Source organism: Trichomycterus rosablanca, chromosome 6 (genome assembly GCF_030014385.1).
Source record: "Trichomycterus rosablanca isolate fTriRos1 chromosome 6, fTriRos1.hap1, whole genome shotgun sequence".
NCBI classification, from domain to species: Eukaryota; Metazoa; Chordata; class Actinopteri; order Siluriformes; family Trichomycteridae; genus Trichomycterus; species Trichomycterus rosablanca.
The window spans coordinates 22514037-22538726 of record NC_085993.1 but is presented as its reverse complement, the minus strand read 5'-3'; the positions used below and the strand labels follow the sequence as shown (position 1 = coordinate 22538726).

The 24690-nt window shown below is 39.5% G+C and overlaps 1 protein-coding gene across 1 annotated transcript in view; it reads right to left on the bottom strand.

Annotated features, from left to right (window-relative positions):
• The window catches only part of cntn4 (contactin 4), a 368543-nt gene extending 355228 nt beyond the window's left edge, over positions 1-13315 (bottom strand). The window contains exon 1 of the mRNA XM_062997552.1: positions 13239-13315. The gene's annotated coding sequence lies outside the window, so the exon portion shown is untranslated. The remainder of the gene's footprint in view (positions 1-13238) is intronic.
• Positions 13316-24690: the final 11375 nt, after the last annotated feature.

The window sequence follows — 24690 nt, the reverse complement described above, 5'->3', positions numbered from 1 at the left end:
CGGGTCCTTTCTGTGCGGAGTTTGCATGTTCTCCCCGTGTCTGTGTGGGATTCCTCTGGAAGCTCCGGTTTCCTCCCACAGTCCAAAAACATGCAGTCAGGTTAATTGGAGACACTGAATTGCCCTATAGGTGAATGGGTGTGTGTGTGTGTGTATGTGTGTCTGCCCTGTGATGGACTGTGAGTGAGTGAGTGTGTTGGAAATGGGATTTAGAGCAAGCTCATGGTCAGGTGTCCAAATATCTATGGTATATGTATTATGTACTAGGAAATAATAACTGGCCACAAATCACACCTACAACAACATCTGCGATTCACAGTAATACAATTGGTATCAAATGCCAATGTCCTTGCTAACATAGCCTAAACTTTTAGAGACCGCTGAATGTGAATGCACATTTTGACGTTTAAGAGTATTATGGGCTTTTTAAGGATTATAAGTAGGATACAGTAAAACTGAAGATACAAGAGTAAGCAGTTAAAGCCATTCAACTGCTGATACTCAAAATTCCTCTAAACGTTTCTATACCCCACCAGCATTCTTGTCTTTGGCACAGCCGGCACTAAACGGGAGCTCTATTTATATCCCACAAGGCTTTTCTTGGCATCAGTTGAGTGTTGGTACTCTAAATTTACTGTGCCATTTATCAAGAATGGTTTGCGTTAGAATTATAACAATTCACAGGAGAGGTTAATTTCTTTACCTAAATGAGTTAGAGCTAGTGCTTTGTGACTGCACTCCAGTCATTATACACTCCAGTTTCTGATCAACTTCAGCGGGACTAAATTCGGTGGAACATCAACCATGAACACATTTTTATGTGAGATTAATTTCAAAGCCATGTAACAGAGGACATGGCACACTTATGATCCCCTGATAAGTACCACATGAGAAGAAAAAAATGAATGGGCCAGTGAAGTTGATGAGATTGCAGGCTTGCACAATCCATCAGAGTTTGACCGGTATCACAATTATAGCGTCATGATCAATTAAACCTAATTAGGATCTATGGTTTTTTTTTCTTTATTTTTGTATATATTTTTTTTTATATTTTTCTCCCCTAATCTAGTCGTGTTCAATTACCCTGAGTGTGTCCTCTAAACTTATTCGACCCTTCACCGCTGACTGAGGACGCCTCTCAACTGACGTATGCCCCCTCCGGCACGTACAGTCAGTACAGACTGCATTTTTTACCTGCACGAGTCGAGTTCATACACAAACGGGCAATGTGTACGGAGGACCACACCCCTGCATTATCTGCATTATTCCTCAGCCCTGTGCAGGCGCCATCAGTCAGCTAGCAGGGGCCGCAGTCGCACCAGTTATGAGGACCTATGATCCGACTTTTTACCCCTAACCCTGAACAACAGCCAATCGTTGTTAATGCTGCCGCCCAACCCAGTCGGAAGGCAGAGCTGAGATTCGATACGATGTATTCGAGACCCCAACTCTGGTGCGCTAGCGTACTTTACCGCTGCACCACCTGAGCGGCTAATTAAGATCTATGTTGAGCAGGGGTCTTACAAAAAAAGCAAAGCGGTAAGTTGGTAACATTGCTTGATTGTAACTAGTATAACAGTAATGCAAGAAAAACATAGTAAATGTCTTAAGAGTGATGTACGAGAGATCTTCAAAAAGTTTCCACACCTTTATATTTTGGTTGGAAACGGTGAGGGCGGGAGCAACAGTAATCTGTCGTGTCTGAGAGACTAAGAGAGAACTTTTAGTCCGGATTTAGCTCCATCTAATTTCCACCTGTTTGAACTGCTCAAAGAAGCTTTAAGGGGAAAAAGATTTTCATGTGATGATGTGAAAGCAGCAGTGCATCAGTGGCTGACGCGCTCAACCAAACACATTTTTTTTCTGATGGCATTAAAAAGTTGGTACAACGCTGGTTGAAATGCATCGGAAGGTGATTATGTAGAAAAGTGATGTAATTTGTTTTTGAAATTCTTAATAAATAGAGAACTTTTTGAAGAAAAGTAGAACATACTATAAGCAGGCATTATTATTTGCATAGCAAAGTGCTTTAGTCACAAAGACTCCTCAACTAAATGGTGTTTAACTAGGGCAAGTGTGCGTGTGGTGTACGCCAAGAAAGTGATACAGTCTGAATGCCCACCCCGCATTTTGCTGGCATAGATACGATCCACTCGTCCCAAAGAGAAGGGTTACCACAAATCAATACAATGTTATTCTGACTGATTAATTAATCAATATGACATTTTGTTTTCTGATGGTCATTGTCTATTTCAGACAAGGCACATGGGCTTACTGAATGATTTTATAGTGATATATTAATTAGAATAGTTATGTAAATCATATGATTTAGCTTTACAGTCATTCAGATTTTGAAAAGCTTTAAAGACTTTGGACCAATGGGATAGTGTTACATGCAAGTGCACATAGGTGCTCTGCTTGTTTTGTGTATTTCGTTAACCCAGGTTGCCAGGCTTCATGGGCGTGTAATGTATGACGTGAGCTGACACTGATGCCTTCCAGCAACCAATCAGATTACTGAGAAGACGTGGCTTCAAGTTTAAAAACCTGGCACAAGAAAAAACGCACTAATGAAAGGGTATTGTTGCAAACGCAACTTGTTTAAATTCCTTTGTTTTGTTGTTTAAGACCAAGGGCTCTTTTAATGAGAATCACCTTCCACCACCCTCATTAAAAAAAACATTTATTAATTTTTATGTTTTACCACTGCTTTATCTTGTACAGGGTCATGGTGGATCCAATTTCCCCGGAATCACAGAGTGCAATGCATTCCCACTGGGGATTCGAACCCCAGATCCCAGCAGAAGTGGGCTAGCATAATTTATTGCTGTGCCACCTGAGCGACCCATTAAAACACCAACTGAGAAAACATATTTTGGGAAAGGAGGATTCCATATCTTAAGAAGACAGCATTATAGATGTTATTACTAAACAGTGAGAGTCCTTATAGACCATGGTGTGTGCCTTTTCAAACGATTGCAACAGGTGCAATCCATCTGGGTTCTATTCTCATCTCAAGGATAATTAAAGCAAACAGAATGAACCGGGCTATGAATCGGAGCGCCAAAGCAAAGGATCTAAATACATTTGTGAATAAAGCAGTTTTTTTTTAATGCATTTTCTCCCCATCCGAGGAGAGCACGTCGCTGTACATGCCTCTTCCGACACGTGCACAGCCCTCCTCTTCTCGCCCCTGCACTCTGCACAGGCGTCTCCTCCGCCAGTTAGGATCCCCACACAGCGCATGAAGACCCATCCACCCACACATAGTCCGGCCCCCACCCTGCAGATACGGTGGCCAATTAGTATCTGCTGCAGGCACCTCCAATTATGCCCGCTAGATGGCGCCCAGCCGACCGGAGGCAACACCGAGTTTCGAACCGAGGAGTTCAGAAACTCGGTGCTAGTGTGCAAGCGGAATATCCACCTGGGCACAATAAAGTAGTTTTAGTTTTATTATTTTGTATTATTTTTTAAAAGAAAATCTCAAAAACATATTTTCACTTTGTCGTTATGGATGATTAAGTGTGGGTTGATAAGTATCAATGTCAATTATGTCTATTCAAAATCAAATTCAGAACACAATAAAGTGAGTAAAAAGGTTCTGAATAATTTTATAACTACCTCTGCCAGACCAGGTTATTCAGGTTAAGGTCAAACAAATTCTAATGACCTGTTAAATCAGCCATTTAGTTTATGTGATATTTAATCACCTTCATGACCTTACTCTACCACAGTACTCAATGATGTTTCCTCTGTTTACATGATGCTACTACATACAAAAAAAAGAATATCTATGCCATTCCTTTAAATAGTTAATAACAAATTAACCGAACATTGATTTATTTAGTTGGTTTGGCATTTATTATGAAATTGTTTAAGTGGCAGCAAAGTAAGCATACATTATTAATAATGTGAGATTCAAAATACTATCACACTACCACTTGAGGGTGATTTTTGTGGCTGGTAGAAAAAAAAGCAGCATTTTCTACACCTAGTGTAACTGTAGATTTTTTATGCCAGTAAGTTTTAAGCATGACTATATATATATATATATATACTGTATATGTATGTACACCGATCAGCCATAACATTAAAACCACCTCCTTGTTTCTACACTCACTGTCCATTTTATCAGCTACACTTACCATATAGAAGCACTTTGTAGTTCTACAATTACTGACTGTAGTCCATCTGTTTCTCTACACACCTTTTTTAACCTGCTTTCACCCTGTTCTTTAATGGTAAGGACCCCCACAGAGCAGGTTTTATTTAGGTGGTGGATCATTCCCAGCACTGCAGTGACAATGACATGGTGGTGGTGTGTTAGTGTGTGTTGTGCTGGTATGAGTGAATCAGACACAGCAGCGCTGCTGGAGTTTTTAAATACCATGTCCACTCACTGTCCACTCTATTAGACACTCCTACCTGGTTGGTCCACCTAGTAGATGTAAAGTCTAAGACAATTGCTCATCTATTGCTGCTGTTTGAGTTGGTCATCTTCTAGACCTTCATCAGTGGTCACAGGACGCTGCCCACGGGGCGCTGCTGGCTGGATATTTTTGGTTGGTGGACTATTCTCAGTCCAGCAGTGACAGTGAGGTGTTTAAAAACTCAATCAGCGCTGCTGTGTCTGATCCACTCATACCAGCACAACACACACTAACACACCACCACCATGTCAGTGTCACTGCAGTGCTGGGAATGATCCACCACCTAAATAATACCTACTCTGTAGTGGTCCTGGGAGAGTCCTGACCATTGAAGAACAGCATGAAAGGGGGCTAACAAAGCATGCAGAGAAACAGATGGACTACAGTCAGTAATTGTAGAACTACAAAGTGCTTCTATATGGTAAGTGGAGCTGATAAGATAAAATGGACAGTGAGTGTAGAAACAAGGAGGTGGTTTTAATGTTATTGTTATGTTTTTTATTTTCATCAACTGCTATATCCTGGTCAGGGTCACAGCTGGTCCAGGTTCACTGGGAAACACTGATGCTGAACAGGATGCCAATCCATCGCAGGGCATAAGCCATCCCCTTCCCATCAGACATCATAAGGAAAGCATGTCTGTGTAAACACCAGCCAGCTGGTAAGTTTGTTAGGATAAAATAAAAAATTTTCAGTAATAATTAATCCCTGATAAACTAAAATGTACATTGTACACACACATATTCTGCAGTGTGTTAACACACTCTTGATAAGTCTTATTTTGATTTTAACATGTGCACATTTAAAGGAACATGGGTGGGAATAAGCTAGGACATTTTACCCAAATCATTCTCATAATGACGCTGTTGGGGAAGAAGAAGGTCACTGTGTTTTATAGTTTTACTTTTTAAATAGAATGTAGGGTGTGAATTTAAGCATGTGTCTTCGTGTGGCGCCCACCTGCCGTACTATACAACCTAATGGACTTCAGAGAATACTGAAAGGAATAACGTTTCTGATAAGCACCCAGTCGGGTCTATTCTATATGTAAATGGACTTGTATGCTGAGCGAGTACCGTGTTTCTCCACACTTGAGCTGTCCAGGAGATTTACATTTCGCACACACAAGTGCTGCGTTAGTAGCAATGATATCCTGAGAGATTCAGCCTTTCCCTGGAACGTTCAGGCTCTACGGTACACACCACATGTAATGGAATAGTGTAGGAATATTTATTATCTTGCAAGCGGTGGTAGTAATCAAAGACTACAGGTTTTAATGGTACCACAATTTAAAAATGCTTTTTTTTTTTACTTCTCCTGTGTGTAACTGATTTGCCTATTGTATGTCAAATACACTATATTGCCAAACGTATTCACTCACCCATCCAAATAACTGAATTCAGGTGTTCCAATCACTTCCATGGCCACAGGTGTATAAAACCAAGCACCTAGGCATGCAGACTGCTTCTACAAACATTTGTGAAAGAATGGGTCGCTCTTAGAAGCTCAGTAAATTCCAGCATGGTACCGTGATAGGATGCCACCTGTGCAACAAGTCCAGTCGTGAAATTTCCTCGCTACTAAATATTCCACAGTTAATTGTCAGTGGTATTATAACAAAGTGGAAGCGATTGGGAACGACAGCAACTCAGCCATGAAGTGGTACTCCACGTAAAATGACAGTGCGGGGTCAGCGGATGCTGAGGCGCATAGTGTGCAGAGGTCGCCAACTTTCTGCAGAGTCAATCACTACAGACCTCCAAACTTCATGTGGCCTTCAGATTAGTTCAAGAACAGTGTGTAGAGAGCTTCATGGAATGGGTTTCCATGTCCGAGCAGCTGCATCCGAGCCTTACATCACCAAGCGCAATGCAAAGCGTCGGATGCAGTGGTGTAAAGCACGCCGCCACTGGACTCTAGAGCAATGGAGACGTGTTCTCTGGAGTGACGAATCATGCTTCTCCGTCTGGCAATCCGATGGATAAGTCTGGGTTTGGCGGTTGCCAGGAAAACGATACTTGTCTGACTGCATTGTGCCAAGTGTAAAGTTTGGTGGAGGGGGGATTATGGTGTGGGGTTGATTTTCAGGAGTTGGGCTCGGCCCCCTGAGTTCTAGTGAAAGGAACTCTTAATGCTTCAGCATACCAAGAGATTTTGGACAATTTCATGCTCCCAACTTTGTGGGAACAGTTTGGGGATGGCCCCTACCTGTTCCGACATGACTGTACACCAGTGCACAAAGCAAGGTCCATAAAGACGTGGATGAGCGAGTTTGGTGTGGAAGAACTTTACTGGCCTGCACAGAGTCCTGACCTCAACTCTATAGAACACCTTTGGGATGAATTAGAGCAGAGACTGCGAGCCAGGCCTTCTCGTCCAACATCAGTGTCTGACCTCACAAATGCGCTTCTGGAAGAATGGTCAAAAATGTCCATAAACACACTCCTAAACCTTGTGGAAAGCCTTCCCAGAAGAGTTGAAGCTGTTATAGCTGACATCATATTAAACCCTATGGATTAAGAATGGGAGTCAAGTTCATATGCGTGTGAAGGCAGACGAGCGAATACTTTTGGCAATATAGTGTATGTTCCATATGGAATATATACATATAAAATAAAAATTAAACTTTTACCAGCCAGCGGCCATCCAGTGAAATTTTTATGCCATGTCTTAAAATGTAACCCTGGAATCATTTTACTGTCACTTTTGTGATACATCACTCTTGGAAGGTTACTAGGTTGCAGCATAATCACCAGGAAAATACTGTCATCGCTCTCTGTCATCTTTTCTTCTACATGTCAAGAGATGATTATAGATGAATAAGGGTGACAGTGAGGAATACCAGGTGCATCTTCATGGCACTGCACATTGTATTTAACTATAGCTGTAGCTTTTTCACCAAGTGTCCCTGGTTCTGAATGCCTGAGGTGAGGTTTACAAATGCTGTGAAATTGAGTAAATGGTCAATCACAAAGTTAGAAAAGCACTCCGGACTCAAGGTAAAATGCTGCTTTATAACAAGGAGGAATTATGAACTCGAATTCATGAAGCAAATTATAAATTTATTATTTATATTCTGTTACCACCAAAAATCCTAGAGCATATAGTACTAAGAGTGTATCTTTGTGAGTTTTGAATACATGAGCATTTATGTCACTTTGCCACAGTATTCATTAACAAGCCAAATTACATTACCGCAATTTTGCCCTCTCCATCCAACTCCAACCCAACAACACAAATTACACATTCTGTCTTTTTTTATTATGCAGTAGTCTTTTTTAATTTCCATACATTTATAATACTGCTGCCTGACAACAAAGATCTTCCTACTGAACTTTTATTATTTATTAGGATTTTAACGTCATGTTTTTTACACTTTGGTTACATTCATGACAGGAACGGTAGTTACTCATTACACAAGATTCATCAGTTCACAAGTTTAATCTCAAACACAGTCATGGACAATTATGTATCTCCAATTCACCTCACTTGCATGTCTTTGGACTGTGGGAGGAAACCGGAGCTACCAGAGGAAACCCACGCAGACACGGGGAGAACATGCAAACTCCACACAGAATGGACCTGGACCACCACACCTGGGGATCAAACCGAGGACCTTCTAGCTGTGAGGCGACAGTGCTACTGTGCTGCCTACTGAACTTTTAAAGCATGTGTCTGTTGGTATTAGGTTAGTATTAGATCAGTATTACATACATACTGTACGTTACTCTGAGAGTGTCAGTATTTGATTCATATTTATTTAATTACTGTAAGGATGTCATTGATAACAAAGAATTGTATCCATTGTTATGAGGGTGTCATTAATAAAACGGAATTGTATCTGTTATTTTAAGGTTACGTGTGGTTGTTAAGGTAAGAATATCAGCATTAGATCAGCATTTTATCTGTTACTGTGGGAATATCTGTATTAAATCAGAATTGTATCTGTTATTATGATATTATTAAATCAGTATTAAAGCTGTCACTAAGGATATCAAGATCAGTAGTGTGTGTGATACTATGAGAATATAAGTATTATATAATTGTTTGTTATAGGAGGAATATCAATGTAAGATCAGTATTGTTTCTGTTAATACTGTGAGGTTATTGTTATTAGTTCATTGTTGGTTATGGTGAGAATATTGGTACTAGAGCAGTATTGTGTCTGTGAGGATATCAGGATTAGCTCAGTATTGTATTTGTTATCAAAAGAATGTCAGCATTAGATGAGCATTTTATCCGTTACTGTGGGAATATCTGTATTATATCAGAATTGTATCTGTTATAAGGATATTATTATTAAATCAGTATTATAGCTACCACTGTAAGGACATCAAGATCAGTAGTGTGTCAGGAACTGTAAGGATATAAGTATTATATAAATGTTGGTTATGATGGAATATCGTTGTAAGATCAGTATTGTTTCTGTTATTACTGTGAGGTTATTGTTATTAGTTCATTGTTGGTTATGGTAGGAGTATTAAAATTAGAGCAGTATTGTGTCTGTGGGGATATCAGTATTAGCTCAGTATTGTATTTGTTATCAAAAGAATATCAGCCTTAGATCAGCATTTGATCCAATACTGTGGGGATATCTGTATTATATCAGAATTGTATCTGTAATGATGATATTATTAAATCAGTATTAAAGCTGTCACTGTAAGGACATCAAGATCAGTAGTGTGTGTGGTACTGTGATTCTATAACTGTTGGTTATGATGGAATATGAATGTAAGATTAGTATTGTTTCTGTTAATACTGTGAGGTTATTGTTATTAGTTCATTGTTGGTTATGGTAAGAAGATTGGCATTAGAGCAGTATTGTGTCTGTGAGGATATCAGTATTAGCTCAGTATTGTATTTGTTATCAAAAGAATGTCAGCATTAGATCAGCATTTTATCTGTTACTGTGGGAAAACCTATATTAAAACAGAATTGTATCTGTTATGATGATATTATTAAATCAGTATTAAAGCTGTCACTGTAAGTACATCAAGATCAGTAGTGTGTGTGTGGTGAGGATATAAGTAATATATAATTGTTGGTTATGATGGAATATCAATGTAACATCAGTATTGTTTCTGTTACTACTGTGAGATTATTGTTATTAGTTCATTGTTGGTTAAGGTAGGAATATTGACATTAGAGCAGTATTGTGTCTGTGAGGATACCAGGATTATAATCCTTATATAAATGCTAAAACAGAGTAGCATATCACTTGCTTATTTTTTTTCTGTGCTGAATCCCTTAGAATACCCTCTTATGACTTTCCATTGTTTATAATTTTAATTATTTTAGACTTAGTATATTCTCTAGTAGAGGAATGAGTGGCCAGCCATAATCTGCAAAACATCCTCTTGGATTAAATGACAGAGACAGCCTGAGCGGATTATTAACTGAGTTGCCAGATTGGGTGTATCCCCCTCCTGTTGTAAGGTTTTTATACATACGAAAATATAAAAAAGGATTTAAACTGGTAAATAGATTATGGTGGATTGGTTTGATTCTAAACATACCTGTGGTCTTAATAGTGTGTTATATTTGCCCATTCTGATTGTCCAGAGTGGAGAGTAGTGCTGTTTACATTTCTGGCATTTATCACCTTTATCCAAAGTTACTTACAGTATAATTAAATACATTGCAAGCAACTGAGGATTAAGGGATCCAACTTTGCAGTTCACAGAAACTTTATGATCGTTAGTAAAGAACCTTCACCACTAATCTACCACTGACCTACCAAGTGCTGTGAAGACTTCTTAGGTAAAAGACTACATTATGGTCCAAGCATCATGAATTACATGATCGTGTAGTTATTATGCAGGGCAGACACATAGAACAAGCCTAATAAGCTACAGGCACAAGAAGTATGCAATGTTGCTTAATACTTTAAAAGAATTTATGGCTGAATACTGTCTAGACATGTTGTAAATGTATTGAGGTTTGAAAATGCATACAAAATGTATGCAAACGTACACAGTATGGCACGTTGGCAGAGCCAGTAGAGTAGGCATTACACAACAACATGGTTTGATTCTTACTTCTGGTCACTGATTGTGAAAAGTTTGGCATGTTTGCCATGTGCCCACCTGGGTTTACTCTAGGCACTCCAGTATTCTTCCACCTTCAGAAAACATGCAGAAGATGGAATGGAAAACTAAAACTAAGCCATACCTGTGGGGAATACTGTTGAAATAAATATTTGCTAAAGTGTATGTTATTACATTGTGTCCATATATGCGCTCATATACATCACGGGCCACTTCATAAGGAACACCTGTACACCTGCTTATTCATGTAATGGTCGAAACATTCAAATGGCAGCGGCACAATGCATTAAATCATACAAACATGGGTTAAAGTAAGAGTAATTTGGGGTAAGAGTAATTTTGACAATGACATGGTTGTTAATGCCTGACAAGCTAATTTGAGCAACGTCTACTAATCGGCAGTTTTAAGAAGAAAATGGCTTGTAATTAGAAAGGACAGAGAAGAATGGCCAGCTTAAGAGAGCTACAGAAACTTCAAATAACAACTCTTCAACTTAGCTAAGTACAAAGCAATAGTTTAGAACACATGAACCTGCAGCAGTGACACAGACATGCAAAAACTGTACAGGTGATGAATGAAAACTGTCGCACCTACGAATCCTGACTTAGGTTGTGACATGCAGGTAGTACGGACAGAGTTTGGAATAAACAGCACAAATTCATCAATCCATGGATCCATCAATAGGCATAGGAATGCACTATTCTAAACCATAAGTCATCTCAAACTGGTTCCATAAACATCCTAGTGAGTTCAGTGTACTTGAAAGACATCCCCAGCCAACAGACCTGAATCTAGGAGAGCATAGGATGTGACTTAAGCTTTCAGTAATTAATAATGTCTGCAGTAACAGGTACTGTCAAAGTGGATCAAAATCTTAAAGGATAGTTTCAAAACCTCATGGAGTCAATGCCACAAGAAGTTGAGGCTGTTCTAAGAGTAAAGAAGACTGATACTACCTAGTACTGGTACGGCTGGGGTTCATAATAAAACAGGGCAATGTCTGTATATATGTAAGCATATGGTATTTTAATATATATAATTATAAGTTATAAAGAATTTTTTCCTGTGTTTTTTTTAAGTTATACAGTGACTGTGTAGTATTGTTATTCTTTAATACTACTACTAACTGTACAGATAAAAGCTGGCATAGTTGTTGTTGTTACTATTATCATAGTAAATCTAGTAGAACACAGGATGTGACTAAAGTTTGATCCACAAAATCAATGTTGACATTTTGTGATAATTAATAATATATGCATTATCAGGTGCTGTCAAAGTGGATCAAAATCTTAAAGGATAGTTTCAAAACCTCATGAAGTCTATGGCACAAAAAGCTGAGGCTGTTCTGAGAGTAAAGAAGACTGATACTACCTAGTACTGGTATGGTTGTGGTTCATAATAAATCAGGGCAGTGTCTGTATATATGTAAGCATAAGGTATTTTTATATATATAATTATAAGTTATAAAGCATTTTTTCCTATGTTTTTTTAAGTTATAAAGTGACTGTGTAGTATTGTTATTCTTTAATACTACTACTAACTGTACAGATAAAAGCTGGCATAGTTGTTGTTGTTACTATTATCATAGTAAATCTAGTAGAACACAGGATGTGACTAAAGTTTGATCCACAAAATCAATGTTGACATTTTGTGATAATTAATAATATATGCATTATCAGGTGCTGTCAAAGTGGATCAAAATCTTAAAGGATAGTTTCAAAACCTCATGAAGTCTATGGCACAAAAAGCTGAGGCTGTTCTGAGAGTAAAGAAGACTGATACTACCTAGTACTGGTATGGTTGTGGTTCATAATAAATCAGGGCAGTGTCTGTATATATGTAAGCATAAGGTATTTTTATATATATAATTATAAGTTATAAAGCATTTTTTCCTATTTTTTTTAAGTTATAAAGTGACTGTGTAGTATTGTTATTCTTTAATACTACTAACTGTACAGATAAAAGCTGGCAAAGTTGTAATAATGTATGCATTATCAGGTGCTGTCAAAGTGGACCAAAATCTTGAAGAATAGTTCCAAAACCTCATGGAGGCAATGCCACAAGAAGTTGAGGCTGTTCTGAGAGTAAATGAGACTGCTCCTACCTAGTACTGGTATGGTTAAGGTTCATAATAAAACAGGGCAGTGTTAATTTATATATATATATATATATATATATATATATATATATATATATATATATATATATATATATATAAATCTAATCACATAGGATCACATAGGATGTGACTAAAGTTTGATCCACAAAATCAATGTTGAAATTTTGTGATAATTAATAATATATGCAGTAACAGGTACTGTCAAAGTGGATCAAAATCTTAAAGAATAGTTCCAAAACCTCATGAGGTTCATGCCACAAAAAGTTGAGGCTGTTCTGAGTAAAGTGCCTAGTACTGGTACAGTTGGGGTTCATGATAAGACAGGGCAGTGTCTTTATATATGTAAGCATAAAATTTAAAAAAATATATATGTATATGTATATATATATATATATATATATATATATATATATATATATACAATTAGAAGTTATAAAGTGTTTTTTTATATTATTTATAAGTTTTAATATTTATTTATAAGTGACTGTGTGGTATTGTTATTCCTTAATACTGCCAGTAACTGTACAGATGGCATAGTAGTAGTTGTTATTTCTACTGTTGTTTTTGTAATTATTATTATTATGATTATAAGTAGAAGTAGTAGTATCAGTGTTAAATGAGTATAACAGGAGACCTACCTAATATTTCCGTGCAGAATTGTCCTGAAGCGCGAAGAGCATCCTCAGCATCTTAATCCTCAGCTATTATCCGTTCGAACTGTTCCAACAGCGCTACTCGAGTGAAGAAAATAAAATACGAAGAGAAAATAAACGCATAAATGTAACAAATTATAAAAACAATAATACTACTACTGATAATAATAACCACATATAAACGCCGCGTGCGCAACACTACGCACGCCTCTCCTCGTCTGTCAGAGCGCGAGCGTCTTCTTCCCTAAAGCGCGAGCTCCTTTTCTAAAGTAGTGAGCAAGTGCACTTACTGTGATACATGAGCTCTCCTGTCCTCTCTCCTCCCTCCAGTCAAGCTTCCCGCAATGAGAGCTGGACGGGACGCGTCCTATTTGTCCTAATACGCGATAATTCAATGAATTTTATTAAACAGGTCTGAGTGGCGCGTCTCTCTCCGATGTAATCGCGTACACGCGCATAATAATGCTGGAACACGGAGCAGGCGGTGTCGCGCTCGGCTCATCAGCTCTGAGCAGTTTGGCGCGTCGGAGGCGCGCGCCTGGCCCCGCCCACTCTGCGCTCTGGGGCTCGGAGCAGAGAAGAGTGAGCGAGTGAAGCTTTCGGCGACGCCACAAGTCCCACAGACACCTGAGCTGCGCTAGCACGATTAGCACAATAATATACCTTTAAATGACAATGTGCCTGTGGCTGTCATAAGACATAATTCATATATTCATATATTCATTTAAGTAACTGTTTTATCTTTAATTACGTGGGTCTGGTGCCCCGCAGAAACGCGGGTCTTCTTCAGCAAAGCTTCATCATGTTTACATTACATTTACATTTGCAACATTTAGCTAGTGCCTTTATCCAAATTGAATTGTGACTGAATATAATTCAAGCCATGTAGGGTCCAAGAGTGTCAACATAGCAGGTTTGGGCTTGAACCAGCAACCTTTAGATTCCTACTCTGGTATTTTAACCGCTGAGCTACCACTGCCCTTGCTTAGCCATATTTATGAGTACATTTTCGGCATTTAGCAGACGCTTTTATCCAAAGTGACTTACACAATGAGCTGAACACGATGAGCAATTGAGGGTTAAGGGCCTTGCTCAGGGACCCAACAGTGACGACTTGGTGGTGGCAGGGCTTGAACCGGCAACCTTCTGTTTACTAGTCCAGTACCTTAACCACTGAGCTATCACTGCCCTGTGAGTACGGAGAGTGAGCTATTCTGTGAAGAACATTAAACGCTCACTTAATCACTAACTTTGATTACACCCTGGGGTAATTAAAAACAGCCAATCCACCTTTTGCTTGTTTGGACAGATGGGAGGAAAGTGAAGTACCTGAAGGAACCCACTCGAATGGTGAACGGAATCAAGGTTCAAAACTGTCGTCAGGGCTATATGGCACCCAGATTACCAGGTGTAGGTCCTGCCAAGAGTTCTTAATGTACACATTCATTTATTTATAGTGTTATAGTGGGTTCAGCACCACCCATAATCACTAGGCACAGAGCAAAGTGCCAGTATATCTTTACACACACACACACACACAATTTCCATTAATTTACATACTGGAGGTACATTTGATTAAACAATGCACAACTGAATTGACAGCTGTAAATTGCCATATGTGAAAGTAAACTAATAAGTTAGAATAGTATGGTACACCGCCCAGGGTGTGTTCCAACTTTGGATTTACTGTTTCTAGGTTGGCTCCATACCCAGCTGTTAATTTCTATAGGTGTGATGCCAAATAGGATGACGCAGCTACTGTAGATGATTAAAAGAATGATTAAGTGGTTCTGTTTCATGGTATTTCTAGAACCTTTATTTATACATAGCTTGATCTATGTAAAGAATAAATCCTTCTGGAAAAATGACGTAGGATTGTGTATTGGCACAAGTTTAGATTAATTGAACTTAATTGAACCCACAAATGTGTGCTGTCGACCAGTTACACAACCTTTTTGTTTGTGCTTTTTACTATTTAGCTTGCTGATAATAGACTCAGTAGGTAGTCTGTAAAGTAGGGCAGCAAATTTGAAGAACTTTGTGTGCAAAATTTATTTAATTGATGAATCTGGTGAAATTGTTATGTGTCATTTAACGGTCCATTTCCTATCGGTCAGCCCAGCTTTTATATACAAAACTTGGGCAATGTACTGTAGAATAACTAGTCCTCCTACTGGCATGTTTTTGGAGGTGAAAGAAAACCAACATATCTGCTAGAACCCTGCACACAGGAAAAACTGACATGAAAAACTCTACACTAACCAGATGCAAAAATAAAACAAGTTTGACTAGAGGTGTGTGGCACATCACTGTGTTTATTATAGAACATGCATTCAGTATTTCAATTTTAGAAACATCCTTATCCTGAGCAGGGTTGTGGTTGGTACTGAGCATATTCCACAAACTTAGACTGGGGACAGGGATTAACCCTGACAAGGCATCACACGTTTACTCACACCTAAGAATAATTATAGGTATGCAGTTATATATATATAAGCTAGATTGCTGACTTTAGTTCCTAAAGAATCATCCGCTTAAGCTTGGAAGACCACTGTGACTGAAAAGTGGACAGCTTACTGTTGACTGTCATTGTCACTCAATCATGCTTGCAAGTAATTTAGTGCAGCGTATGTGCTTTAGGGGGATGAAAGTTATCCCTGTGTGTGTGTGAATTCACTGTTACTTTGTAAATGTTACATTAAAAATGTATCAGACCAAGTGCAATAATTTGTACCTTTTTGTACGTTTAGGAAAACTTATTACCAGATCTGATTGATTCAACACTGGTGTTGTAAGTCTGTTAGCATAGTGGAGAAGGTTCAGTGTATGTTATTCACTTTAGTATGTGGTAATACAAGCTGTAAGGAGACCCCAAGATGAACATTAGATCATAAAATATTCATTCTGTCATTAATGAGACCATGTCCATCTGTTGTGGGAGGAGTATAGCTTCTAAATGTTTAAATCTATTATTATTATTATTATTATTAGCAGTAGTACTACTAGTACTATTTTTTCCTGATGTTGCAGCATTAAAAGTTAGTACTCTAAATAAATATAGAAGGTCATGGTGCATCTCAAGACCCTTAGTAAAGCGTGTTGATCAAAAGTGTGGGTTTATTGACACCCCCCAACTCCCTGTGGCTCCTTCTTCATCTGTACTGACAACCTGCAGGGTGGGTAGTGTAGATTTTTTAACTTTCTTAAAGCCTTTTCTATGTGCAGTTGTGTGCCTAATAAAAAAGTAAGAATGTACCAGCATGGCATTAAAAAATTCAAAAAATTTAAAAAAATAAAGTTCTATATTACTTTTCACAGCTCCTACCTTCTTCTGAACAATACCCGAAAAAATGGGTATTACAAATGGTATTACTTATGCTATGCTGTGTACTAGTCTGTATATCAAAAAAAGGCTGCATGATGTACCATCATAAGCAATGAGATGCTGCTAATCCACTAGGTGGCACAAGCTAACAAGTCTGGTCAGACGTCTGTCTGGGCAAAAAATATCCTGTGCACAAAGACTTAGATCACACTCCTAGTCTGGACCAGTAAACCGGCTTCTGCTGGTGTTATTTACATAATTATGACAGTTCCTTCTGGCGCACCTTTTGACTCCTTTCTCCAAATGAATTCACCCTTTGATCCACTTCAGTTCTTCATGAACTGCACATAAGCCCTAATTATAGCAAGTAGGATTTAAGGGAATCTTCCCCTTTTAAAACAGTCAATGGGAAAGCTGATAATTGAAGGGGAAGTAAATTGAATTCTTGATGGGATTAGCCAAAGCAAGACAGCAAGGAAGGGTAGCTGTGGGAAGGCTTGTACCGGATGCCTAGACCAAATTCAGTTAGCGCTTCTTCCTCGAAACACACACACACACACACACACACACACACACGTGTATATATATATATATATATATATATATATATATATATATATATATATATACACCGATCAGCCATAACATTAAAACCAACTCCTTGTTTCTTTCTACACTCACTGTCCATTTTGTCAGCTCCACTTACCATATAGAAGCACTCTGTAGTTCTACAATTACTAACTGTAGTCCATGTGTTTCTCTGTATGCTTTGTTAGCCCCCTTTCATGCTGTTCTTAAATGGTCAGGTTCTTCATTCTCAGCACTGCAGTGACACTGACATGGTGGAGGTGTGTTAGTGTGTGTTGTGTTGGTATGAGTGGATCAGACAGCAGTGCTGCTGGAGTTTTTGAAAACACCTCACTGTCACTGCTGGACTGAGAATAGTCCACCAACCAAATATATATCCAGCCAATGGTGCACGTAGGCAGTGTCCTGTGACCACTGATGAAGTTCTAAAAGATGACCAGCTCAAACAGCAGCAATAGATGAGCGATTTGCGTCTCTGACTTTACATCTACAAGGTGGACCAACTAGGTAGGAGTGTCGAATAGAGTGGACAGTGAGTAGACACGGTATTTAAAAACTCCAGCAGCGCTGCTGTGTCTGATCCACTCATACCAGCACAACACACACTAACACACCACCACCATGTACTTGTCACTGCAGTGCTGAGAATCATCCAACAACCAAATAATACCTCTGTGGTGGTCCTGTGGGGGTCCTGACCATTGAGGAACAGGGTAAAATCAAGGTAAAAAAGTATGCAGAGAAACAGATGGACTACAGTCAGTAATTGGAGCTGGAGCTGGTAAAAAAAAAAAAAAAAAAAAAAAAAAAAATATATATATATATATACAGTGTATCACAAAAGTGAGTACACCCCTCACATTTCTGCAGATATTTAAGTATATCTTTTCATGGGACAACACTGACAAAATGACACTTTGACACAATGAAAAGTAGTCTGTGTGCAGCTTATATAACAGTGTAAATTTATTCTTCCCTCAAAATAACTCAATATACAGCCATTAATGTCTAAACCACCGGCAACAAAAGTGAGTACACCCCTAAGAGACTACACCCCTAAATGTCCAAATTGAGCACTGCTTGTCATTTTCCCTCCAAAATGTCATGTGATTTGTTAGTGTTACTAGGTCTCAGGTGTGCATAGGGAGCAGGTGTGTTCAATTTAGTAGTACAGCTCTCACACTCTCTCATACTGGTCACTGAAAGTTCCAACATGGCACCTCATGGCAAAGAACTCTCTGAGGATCTTAAAAGACGAATTGTTGCGCTACATGAAGATGGCCAAGGCTACAAGAAGATTGCCAACACCCTGAAACTAAGCTGCAGCACAGTGGCCAAGATCATCCAGCGTTTTAAAAGAGCAGGGTCCACTCAGAACAGACCTCGCGTTGGTCGTCCAAAGAAGCTGAGTGCACGTGCTCAGCGTCACATCCAACTGCTGTCTTTGAAAGATAGGCGCAGGAGTGCTGTCAGCATTGCTGCAGAGATTGAAAAGGTGGGGGGTCAGCCTGTCAGTGCTCAGACCATACGCCGCACACTACATCAAATTGGTCTGCATGGCTGTCACCCCAGAAGGAAGCCTCTTCTGAAGTCTCTACACAAGAAAGCCCGCAAACAGTTAGCTGAAGACATGTCAACAAAGGACATGGATTACTGGAACCATGTCCTATGGTCTGATGAGACCAAGATTAATTTGTTTGGTTCAGATGGTCTCAAGCATGTGTGGCGGCAATCAGGTGAGGAGTACAAAGATAAGTGCGTCATGCCTACAGTCAAGCATGGTGGTGGGAATGCCATGGTCTGGGGCTGCATGAGTGCAGCAGGTGTTGGGGAGTTACATTTCATTGAGGGACACATGAACTCCAATATGTACTGTGAAATACTGAAGCAGAGCATGATCCCCTCCCTCCGGAAACTGGGTCGCAGGGCAGTGTTCCAGCATGATAATGACCCCAAACACACCTCTAAGACGACCACTGCTTTATTGAAGAGGCTGAGGGTAAAGGTGATGGACTGGCCAAGCATGTCTCCAGACCTAAACCCAATAGAACATCTTTGGCGCATCCTCAAGCGGAAGGTGGAGGAGCGCAAAGTCTCGAATATCCGCCAGCTCCGTGATGTCGTCATGGAGGAGTGGAAAAGCATTCCAGTGGCAACCTGTGAAGCTCTGGTAAACTCCATGCCCAGGAGAGTTAAGGCAGTTCTGGGAAATAATGGTGGCCACAAAAAATATTGACACTTCAGGAACTTTCACTAAGGGGTGTACTCACTTTTGTTGCCGGTGGTTTAGACATTAATGGCTGTATATTGAGTTATTTTGAGGGAAGAATAAATTTACACTGTTATATAAGCTGCACACAGACTACTTTTCATTGTGTCAAAGTGTCATTTTGTCAGTGTTGTCCCATGAAAATATATACTTAAATATCTGCAGAAATGTGAGGGGTGTACTCACTTTTGTGATACACTGTATATATATATATATATACTGTATATATATATATATATATATACAGTATATATATATATATATATATATATATATATACTGTATATATATATATATATACAGTATATATATATATATATATATATATATATATATATATATATATATATACAGTATATATACTGTATATATAGTGTGTATATACAGTATATATATATATATATTAGGGCTGTCAAACGTTTAAAATTTTTTATCGCGATTAATCTCAGAATTTCATATAGTTAATCGCGATTAATCGCATAAAAAAAAATATGTGTAAATGTTATAGAAAACAAGGATTTTTATGTGAAATGTTACAATTAAAATGGTGAACACATTTTATGCTAAATGTACTGATGTTAAAAACTGCTGGGACAAGAGAAAACTGTAAGGGAGTTTTATTCACTCACATACTAGGCAGTAAATGTCAGATTGTAGTTTAGAATTTCTCCATCAGCAAACATTGTAGATCAGCGGTGCTTTAGGTGGGATAAGGCGTAGTTATTGTAACAGACTTTTCTGTGGTTGTATTGTAACAATGGTTTGATGGCCGTTTCTACACGAAGTGAGTGTGTTTTGACCCTTTGGGGCTTCCATAGTGCATGGACTAACGTGCTTGACTCAGCTTTCCGGTATTTGGTACCTTAACAGAATAAGTTAATAAAAGTGTTCTGCTCCCGACAACTTGTGAATATAGCGTGTATTTATTTCTTTATAAGTGCATCACTACAACGCTCGGTTACATTATGTTAACAAACCGCAAATGAAAAACGGTGGCAAGTCCGACATTAAAGTTTGTTTTAATGTCGGACTTGCCACCGTTTTTCATTTGCGGTTTGTTAACATAATGTAACCGAGCGTTGTAGTTCTACCAGTCAAGTCTCAACATTAACTAGAATTTGCGTTAACGGCACTATTATTTTTAATCGCGTTAAATTGAAATCGCGTTAATGCGTTATTATCGCGTTAACTTCGACAGCCCTAATATATATATATATATATATATATATATATATATATATATATATACTGTATATATACAGTGGGGAAAATAAGTATTTGATCCCCTGCTGATTTTGTAAGTTTACCCCCTTACAAAGACTTGAACAGTCTATAATTTCTATGGAAGGTTTATTTTAACAGAGAGGGACAGAATATCAACAAAAAATCCCGAAAAAAAATATTAAATAAAAGTTATACATTAATTTGTATTTAATTAAGGGAAATAAGTATTTGATCCCCTACCAACCAGCAAGAATTCTGACCCCCACAGACCGGTTATGTGCCCATGAGGCACACAAATTAGTCCTGTCCCTGTATAAAAGACTCCTGTCACAGAATCAGTTTCTTCCATTCAAATCTCTCGACCACCATGGGCAAGACCAAAGAGCTTTCAAAGGACATCAGGGACAAGATTGTAGACCTGCACAAGGCTGGAATGGGCTACAAGACCATCAGCAAGAAGCTTGGTGAGAAAGAGACCACTGTTGGTGCGATAATTCGAAAATGGAAGAAATACAAGATGGAGCTCTATGCAAGATCTCACCTGGTGGGGTAAGAATGATTCTGAGAAAGGTGAGGTCAGCCCAGAATTACACGGGAGGAGCTTGTCAATGATCTCAAGGGAGCTGGGAGCACAGTCACCAAGAAAACCATTAGTAACACACTTCGCCATAATGGATTGAGATCCTGCAGTGCCTGCAAAGTCCCTTTGCTCAAGAAGGCTCATGTACAGGCCCGTCTGAAGTTTGCCAATGAACACCTGAATGATTCAGAGAAAGCTTGGGAGAATGTGATATGGTCAGATGAGACCAAAATTGAGCTCTTTGGCATCAACTAAACTCGCCGTTTTTCTCTGCTCCCAGCTCCCTTGAGATCATTGACAAGCTCCTCCCGTGTAATTCTGGGCTGACCTCACCTTTCTCAGAATCATTCTTACCCCACCAGGTGAGATCTTGCATGGAGCTCCAGAGTGAGGGCGATTGACTGTGATCTTGTATTTCTTCCATTTTCGAATTATCGTGCCACCAGTGGTCTCTTTCTCACCAAGCTTCTTGCTGATGGTCTTGTAGCCCATTCCAACCTTGTGCAGGTCTACAGTCTTGTCCCTGACGTCCTTTGATAGCTCTTTGGTCTTGCCCATGGTGGTCGAGAGATTTGAATGGAAGAAACTGATTCTGTGACAGGAGTCTTTTATACAGGGACAGGACTAATTTGTGTGCCTCATGGGCACATAACCGGTCTGTGGGGGTCAGAATTCTTGCTGGTTGGTAGGGGATCAAATACTTATTTCCCTTAATTAAATACAAATTAATTTATAACTTTTATATAATATTTTTTTTCGGGATTTTTTGTTGATATTCTGTCTCTCTCTGTTAAAATAAACCTTCCATAAAAATTATAGACTGTTCAAGTCTTTGTAGGGGGATCAGCAGGGGATCAAATACTTATTTTCCTCACTGTATATACAGTGTATCACAAAAGTGAGTACACCCCTCACATTTCTGCAGATATTTAAGTATATCTTTTCATGGGACAACACTGACAAAATGACACTTTGACACAATGAAAAGTAGTCTGTGTGCAGCTTATATAACAGTGTAAATTTATTCTTCCCTCAAAATAACTCAATATACAGCCATTAATGTCTAAACCACCGGCAACAAAAGTGAGTACACCCCTTAGTGAAAGTTCCTGAAGTGTCAATATTTTGTGTGGCCACCATTATTTCCCAGAACTGCCTTAACTCTCCTGGGCATGGAGTTTACCAGAGCTTCACAGGTTGCCACTGGAATGCTTTTCCACTCCTCCATGACGACATCACGGAGCTGGCGGATATTCGAGACTTTGCGCTCCTCCACCTTCCGCTTGAGGATGCCCCAAAGATGTTCTATTGGGTTTAGGTCTGGAGACATGCTTGGCCAGTCCATCACCTTTACCCTCAGCCTCTTCAATAAAGCAGTGGTCGTCTTAGAGGTGTGTTTGGGGTCATTATCATGCTGGAACACTGCCCTGCGACCCAGTTTCCGGAGGGAGGGGATCATGCTCTGCTTCAGTATTTCACAGTACATATTGGAGTTCATGTGTCCCTCAATGAAATGTAACTCCCCAACACCTGCTGCACTCATGCAGCCCCAGACCATGGCATTCCCACCACCATGCTTGAGTGTAGGCATGACACACTTATCTTTGTACTCCTCACCTGATTGCCGCCACACATGCTTGAGACCATCTGAACCAAACAAATTAATCTTGGTCTCATCAGACCATAGGACATGGTTCCAGTAATCCATGTCCTTTGTTGACATGTCTTCAGCAAACTGTTTGCGGGCTTTCTTGTGTAGAGACTTCAGAAGAGGCTTCCTTCTGGGGTGACAGCCATGCAGACCAATTTGATGTAGTGTGCGGCGTATGGTCTGAGCACTGACAGGCTGACCCCCCACCTTTTCAATCTCTGCAGCAATGCTGACAGCACTCCTGCGCCTATCTTTCAAAGACAGCAGTTGGATGTGACGCTGAGCACGTGCACTCAGCTTCTTTGGACGACCAACGCGAGGTCTGTTCTGAGTGGACCCTGCTCTTTTAAAACGCTGGATGATCTTGGCCACTGTGCTGCAGCTCAGTTTCAGGGTGTTGGCAATCTTCTTGTAGCCTTGGCCATCTTCATGTAGCGCAACAATTCGTCTTTTAAGATCCTCAGAGAGTTCTTTGCCATGAGGTGCCATGTTGGAACTTTCAGTGACCAGTATGAGAGAGTGTGAGAGCTGTACTACTAAACTGAACACACCTGCTCCCTATGCACACCTGAGACCTAGTAACACTAACAAATCACATGACATTTTGGAGGGAAAATGACAAGCAGTGCTCAATTTGGACATTTAGGGGTGTAGTCTCTTAGGGGTGTACTCACTTTTGTTGCCGGTGGTTTAGACATTATTGACTGTATATTGAGTTATTTTGAGGGAAGAATAAATTTACACTGTTATATAAGCTGCACACAGACTACTTTTAATTGTGTCAAAGTGTCATTTTGTCAGTGTTGTCCCATGAAAAGATATACTTAAATATCTGCAGAAATGTGAGGGGTGTACTCACTTTTGTGATACACTGTATATATACAATTCATAGCAGTAGTAAAACAGACCTACAGTACAGTAAGCTCTAAATTATTGGCACCCTTAAACTATTAGAACCACATGCCTCACAGTTTCTGCCACCACTGCAAATAACACGTCGTGCAACCTCTGTTTGCTAACATAGCAGCATTAAGCTTCCCTCAATAATTCATGATGACAAGCAATCTTAAAAACTCCTTAATACAGAATCTCTCCAAATCCTCCAGGCTTCTACGTCCTCTCCTAAGGATTCTTCTATTCAGCACATTCCATATATTTTAATAGGGTATAGTTTGTGGGGCTGGGATGGCATAGCAAAACCTTGATGCTGGGGTTGTAATGATAGATAAACAATTATTCATATCATGTTTACATTTAAAAGCATGTAGAAGGTAATTGCCTTTAGGCATAAGTAATTAAGGGACAGTGGTAGCCTAGAGGGTAGAGCTTTGGCCATCAACTGAAAGGTTGAAAGTTCGAATCCCAGCTCTACCATGTTGCCACTGTTGGGCCCTTGGGCTCTCTGCTCCGGGTGGGGTGTTCGATGGCTGACCCTGCGCTCTGACCCCAGCTTCCAAACAAGCTGGGATACATGAAGGAAGAATTTTGTTGTACTGTACACTGTATATGTATATTTTTGGCCTGAATACCAAGGGTCATGTCTAGAGTAAACCAGGCATCGCTCATCACCTGGCTAAATGCCATCCCTACAGTGAAGCATGGCGGTGGCAGCGTCATGATGTGTGGATGTTTTTCAGCAGTTTGGACCGCGGCGACTAGTCCTGATAGAGGGAAAGATAAAAGCAGCTGAGTACACCAATATCCTTGAAGAAAACCTGCTCCATAGTGCTCTGGACCTCAGACTGGGGCAAAGGTTTACCTTCCAACATGACAACGACCCAAAGCACACAGCCAAGAGAA